General features: G+C 45.9%; 1 long non-coding RNA gene across 1 annotated transcript; it reads right to left on the bottom strand.

The window, feature by feature from the left end:
- Positions 1–2171: 2171 nt before the first annotated feature.
- On the bottom strand, positions 2172–4332 carry LOC144095147 (uncharacterized). The gene is made up of 3 exons (XR_013306698.1): positions 4172–4332; positions 2595–2656; positions 2172–2242 (listed from the first exon to the last, which is right to left on the bottom strand). It is a non-coding gene; the product is annotated as an uncharacterized LOC144095147 (long non-coding RNA).
- Positions 4333–6649: the final 2317 nt, after the last annotated feature.

The following is a 6649-nucleotide window of genomic DNA, read 5'->3' as shown; positions in this document are numbered from 1 at the left end:
ACACCAACTGCTGCTCCACCGACAGTGGTCACCAGTATGCCTTTCAGTGCATCAGCAAGCTTGCCGCAAAGCTACTGCACTTTCTCCTTCTCAACTCAAAGTACACGCCGAAACAGCTAGTACAACAACTGAAATGCATCCTTGTACACCGTCTTCCGCCGTTGCTTATGTCGACCTGCCCATTTAGGCAAACAGTTGCCTGCGGTGTCTATGTGTTTGATGAATGTGCGCGAGGAAAAATTGTAGTTCGGAGACTGCTAGGCACCAGTAAAGCGTTTGTTTTTGCATTACGTTTATTCATTGGTCACAATAATGTTTTTCGCCACAGCTGTTCATATCAGTTTCCCAAATGTAACACACAGCAGGGAAACAAAAGCATGCAGCATCAACAGTGATTTGCATATGCCTTGTCGAGTGCTGCGCAGAGATTGCACAAGAACAGTTGTATCTTACACTGTGGCCAAACGGGCGAGTTGGCTGTACATTTTCAAGGCGAACAGTGCGAAAGACATAGCCGGAAAGCAGAGGAAACACAGGATGAGCGCTCGTCCTATGTTTTCTTTGCTTTCTAAGTCCTACGCGCTGTTTGCCCTAAAAAAAAGCTTCATCTTGACTGCCAGCTTGAATGCTAATAATCACAGGTTTGGCATGTTGTGCAGACTTGTAGGCCCGATGTAGCCCTGGTTTGCACATTGCTGAAACACATTAAATAACTGGTGAAATGCACAGCAAGTGCTACACAAGACACTGCTCTTCGTAGATTTTACTGGTCTAAAAAACCATGTCACGTGTACAAGACACGCGAGTATCACAGACGATGATGCCAACATGCCTTCGTTTGAATTTGTAAAGGGACCCAGAAACGATAGCCATTAACATTGTTGCATCATACCTTAAAAGGCGGAGCTCAAGTATCCACCAAATTTTTTTTGCATGCATTCAACACCAGTTCAGAAGTGACTTTCGACGAATGCTGGCAAGCCTCATTTTTCCTCGGGTCTATTGAGGATAGAACATGTATCAATGCACACAATGGACACTCTACGGAAAAGCAGGAAAAGTAATGTGAAAAAAAAACGACTCAGGAACATGCGAACAAATTTAACAGGCACAAAATCGAAGTGTTCAAAATGTATCCAGAATACTCATATTATGATGCCTTTCATAACTGGTCACTTCAAAACAACTTTGCCCCACATTGTGCACTTGCCCACATATTGCAATGAAAGAAAAGAAGCACCAGAAATTGCACCTTGTGCACCTGCCACAGCTGCAGGTAAACATGTGAAAGGAATGGAAAATAAAAGAGTATAGGAGGCTTCGACACCTGGCAGAGCTTAATTACATAACTGGAAGAAAATAAACAGCGTGAAGCATCCGGGCCTGCAGATCTTACAAGAAATAAAAAAATGATGCTATGGCACATCGCATAGATGATCTTGAATAACTACAAAAACAGAATCCTGACAGAGAAGCAAACAATGTAAATAAAAATAAACACAAAACGGAAATTTTAACGTGCAAACTAAAAATAGTTCAATGAGTCTGCACCTGGCAGAGAAGTAACTAATGTTCTTGAATAAATATAAACATATGAAGCTGTTCTTTTATAAATATAAAAACATGAAATAATGCAAATAAGAATGAAGACTTCAATCTGGTGCTGGTGGCTCAAGCTGCTTTTGTGAAATTAGCGTCAGTAGGTTCACGTTCCGGATGAGCAGCTCTTGCTGCCCATTTGACGCCTGCACAGCATCTGTCGCCTCCCGTATGGCCTGCATGTAAAAATACTTCCAATTACAAATTATTACTGACAACCAATATTGAGATCAGGTGCTAGAGATATATTGGACAAAGTATGGTTGTAGAAGACTCGTGTCAATTTCATAAACTCAGCTGTCCCAACCACCTCCCACAAGAGGCGTCAAAACAGAAGTAGAGGTGCTCAAAAGAGAGCACTGATAATTATTCCTCAGGTGACGGCTTCGACTCTGCAAAGTGCAGCGTGCGCAGCGAGTACACACCTCCAGCATGCTCTCCTGAAAAGCAGCGTCCTGGCGGTTCCGGGCCTCAGTAAGGGAATCCAAATGATGCGACTCATACAGCGCCTGGCGCAGCACCTCATTGGTCCCATCGTCTCGCCGTCGCTTCCCAAGAAGGCTAGGCGTGGCCCGCGGTGAGGGCTGCAGTGGGGGCCCTGGTGTGTGCTGCTGTGAGGGCTGCGGCGAGGGCACCGGTGTAGCTGTCGGAAAGAAAATGTGCTCAACACGTTGTGGAATAAGCAAAACATTTGGTACAATGTGTTAGAGGACTTGACATAAATATACAGGACAGCAATCTTGGACAGCATTGTTGTAGCATATTCCATGTCCACATTTGCTAGACTGCTAGGAGATATCACAGCCTCATTGCAAGAGAAATAAACATCCTGCACTGCGTGGCAAATCCAGACAGATATAGTTTTGTGTATACTGTAGAATCACTGCCGCATTGTGGCTACAGCTGCTAATGCTGCCAGAGAGTATAGTGTTATTACATTCAAGCAGCTGCCAGAAAGGGTAGTATGGAGCTTGAATAATGGCAAGCCAACTTACGGTCTGTGGGGCTCAGTGGGTCTTCTCGACAACTTGCTGAGGCTCCCTGTTCATCTCCTCTGCTGTAACAGGGTAAAAGGTGTGGCTGATTGGTAATGGCAAACCATGAAACTAAAAGAGCACTACCAAAAGAGAAGCAATCAATAATGCTCAACCACTTGTCTATTCATTTCTGCACCTCCGCCAAGACTAAAATACACCACAGATGGAATAAACAGTGCTAGTAAGGCGCAAGGCACATGCATCATGTTTTTAATCGGCCGAACCCTCGTTGTTGAAAATCGACGCAAGCTGGTTCCACAGCTCGCGCTTTTCAACAGCTGTGTATGAGTCTGTTAGGTAGGAAAAAGACCGAGCCAAGAGCGGATGGCACTCCATATACTCTATTATGATTGTCTCTTGCTCGCTAGGCATTCTTCGTGTTGTCGCCATTTCGAGACAATCCCGCTAAGATAATTGCAGCAGCGAACACAGCGGGGAAAACAAACAGGCAATAGTTTCTGTTCCGCTTTTCGAAATTAGGGAATAAAAGGGAAAAACATTTGCTCTGAGTTCGGGCTAATATGTTTTTACAGGAACATATGCGTGTGCTGCGCTGCAGCAACTTATAGCACAGCAAAGAACGAACGAAAACAAGCAACGTTGTTAGGGTGCGCCGAACCGCCTTGCTTGGTTCTTGCTACTTCTTAACTGAATCATTTGTGCCAGACGTTTATGAGGCCAAAGAAGTTGATTTTATCCAACAAGCCGTTCTTCGTGGACGTCTTGTATTTCCTAACGCAAAATAAAAAGAACCCAAATCATATGCTTGGCATATGGCATCTTTAAACCAATAACACAAGCTTACCTCAAGTTGTCTTCGTCGATTTTCGGGCCCGACGTTTCGTGCAAATTCCTTTCTGGAGGCCAGTGGCCTTCACTGGCTTTGATAATTGTTATCCGCGCACTTTGGACAACAAAATTGAACCTTGATTTCACACGACGCGTAAAAAAAGCAGGAACTAGCCGTGGGATCAGCTGTTTTTTTGAAGGCCGCCATGTTCACTGTTTACATCTGCCAGCGCGCCCTCATGGCAGCAAAAGTTACCCACGAAAGCAGTTATTTGCAAAAGTGAATGTTCCTTATGTTTTGCTTCATGGCAGTGAAAGCGAAATACACTTTTATGAAAGAATAAAACAATGTTAATTTTATTCACTGCATGTTCTTATAAAAAATTAGCATACGACCTCTTGTGCAAATAAACCCTTCCTGGCCGGCACCCTACTAGCCATTGGTTGATTCCGCGTTCCTTCACGCGTTGACGTCTCGCCTTGTCGTCATGCTGTCGTCATTTTGACGTAACGCTCTACAACTTTAGAGTGAGTTCCGTAATTCGAGCCCTGGCTCCGTCTTCGAGTGCAAAATATGCATTCCGCAGCTTCTGTGCAAGACTCCACTGGTTGAAATCGACGGCCCGCTCAAACTGGTGAAGCCCGTCAAACGCCTTAAAAAGTGGTGCCATGGAAGCTGGCCGGCACACCGGTTTGCTGAAGCATCAAGGGTGACACGCTAGCCAGCGCCATGGTGGTATGCTCACCAGGTCGATTCGATGAGTGGGTGCCTCTTCGCTGAGGGGACCAAAGTCTGGGACCAGTTCCACGAGGCGGCGGCTGCTGCGGTGAAAGGGCGTGCAGACAAGTGGAAGCTGATCAGGACTCAATGAGCGGCTGTCTTGCGGGGTCCTGGGGTCCTGTCACTTAGCAGGTGGGGCTAGTAGCTCACGTCTAGACGCCAGAGAAACACCAGCACCGAGAAGCCTTCAGAAAATGCAACAGCACAGCGAGACGGCCAGAGCGGAACGTCAGTTTCTTCTTCAGAAGCGCACAGCGTGGTGTACGTGCTGCGTGCCGAGCAGCCGCCGAGCGGCTATTGTTGTACACGCGGCAATATCAAAAACTTTTTTCTCGAACCGAAGAGTTAGGCTCAATATCGGAGAACTAGTCGGAGTTCACGCGGCTGGAAAGTAGAGGCATGCAACTGTGGGCAGTGACGTCCGTTTTGCTCTTCAACATTGCCCTGTTAGGACTACCGAGTTGGTTGGGCAGCATGCAGGGTGCCAGGTACGCTCTATATGTTGACGACATTGCGATTTGGACCTCCATAGGGTCAATTGGAGCATGCGGGAGAGACAACAATGTGCGGCGGATACCGTGCATGAATACGCTAATAGCTGTTGACTCCTACGCTCACCCAACAAATCAGAGCTACTAATAATTAGGAAGAAAGAAGGCTATGACGCTGTTATAGTATATGTTGACCGTGCGCGAATTCTAGAGGCGCCGCTTGCGAAAATCTTAGGTTTGTTAATAGACGCCAAGGGCAACAACGCGGATGTGATTAGGAATTTGCCGGTTAGAACTGAGCAAGTGGCGAGAATGATTAGTCGGATACGCTACTAGAAGCATGGCCTTAAAGGAAAAGAAAACATAAAGTTAATACAGGCTTTTATTGTGAGCAGGATAGCTTACACTGCACCTTATGTGACATGAAAGAAATGTGAGAAGAGAAAGCTGGACGTAGTCATACGCAAAGCATATAAAAGAGCACTAGGTATAGCGGTCAACGCAGGAACAGAAAGATTACTACACATGAGCATTCTCAATACTGTAGATGAAATTACTGAACGCCATTTGATAGGACAGAGGATACGGCTGTCGGGAAGCAGGACATGAAGGGACATACTCAATAGCCTAGGACACCCTTGCGATTGGTCCACGGAGGACAGAGAACCTAGGAAATCAGCTTAGAAGCAAAACCAATGTGCATCCCATTCTGAGAAATATGCACTCCGAATATCATAAGAAAAGAAGGAAGGCTAGAGCGAACGGCACCAGGAGACATGGGGCGCGATGGAAGAAAGAATTTACGTGGACGCGGTAGGAACGGTCAACAGGACATCAACGACAGCGTGCACGGATCCGCAAGGGAAACTAGTTATTTGGTCATCAATTCGATTCCACAGAAGCACTCAGGCTAAGGAAGCTATGGAGGCTTTGGCGATGGTTTCCAGGACTGTCTCGTGTGTAATTGCAGGCTCCAAGTCTGCATGCCGTAACTATACAAGAGGAAGGACTGGTAAACAGTGAAACAGTATACATAGAACTAAAGAAGATACAGACTTCAAATCTACAGTCATATGGACTCCAGTACTCTCTTTGGACGTTGGAAACGAAGGCGCTCGCGCCGGTTCCCGCGCGCTATTATCCTGGGTCCCCCAACGTTCGCAGGAACATAGCAGGTAGCATATTACAGTGGGCCAATATTAGAAAACTATTGGCATAGCATGGCCCTAAGCAGGCCCAGAGTTCCCAATGAGCATCTGATGTAGGCTTAACCAATTACTTGCACACCCAATGATGGCCCTGGTTCTCCATAGCGTTGCCAGTACTGGCTGTGCCGCCATCAAATCATGACTATCGTGGGCCACGTTGGCCAGAATTCTCGCACTCTTTGCCATTCCTGGCCGTGACATCTTAGAATCATGGGTATCACGGGCCATGCTAGCCAGAGTGTCCCCACTGTTTGCCAGAATTGGCTATGCTATTCAAGAAAGCTGTCTGTGTTGGCCTAGTTTTGCCATCACTCATCCAGTGTTAAAAGTATACTGGCAAACGCTGGTCAACCTTGTGCGACTTGCTAGAATAACATGACAACGTTCCCTATTGCCACAACAGAGACAGTTTAAATTTTTTCAACTCGTAAACACTGACTTCAGCTCTCTATAAGAGGTTTGAGACCTGTGAAGCGCAGCCTAATGTCAGTTTAACTATAATTGGCATGTATACGTGGTCGAAGTAGATGTTTGCGGTGATCTTTGATATCAAAACATATGTTCATGGAGCACATTATAGCTTTTGATCAGTATTAGTGTAGTAGCGCTGTGCTATAGTCTACTACTTCTACTGCAATTCTATCATGATACCCAAGCTACAATACATTTAAGTCGCATTTGAGTCTAATGCTAATCAACAGTTCGAATGGCATTTGTACCAAACAGGGCTCTAAGGTGCTTCAC

This window comes from Amblyomma americanum, chromosome 6 (assembly GCF_052857255.1).
Source record: "Amblyomma americanum isolate KBUSLIRL-KWMA chromosome 6, ASM5285725v1, whole genome shotgun sequence".
Taxonomy (NCBI): domain Eukaryota; kingdom Metazoa; phylum Arthropoda; class Arachnida; order Ixodida; family Ixodidae; genus Amblyomma; species Amblyomma americanum.
The sequence above is the reverse complement of the archived record's forward strand: the minus strand, read 5'-3'. Positions and strand labels throughout refer to the sequence as shown.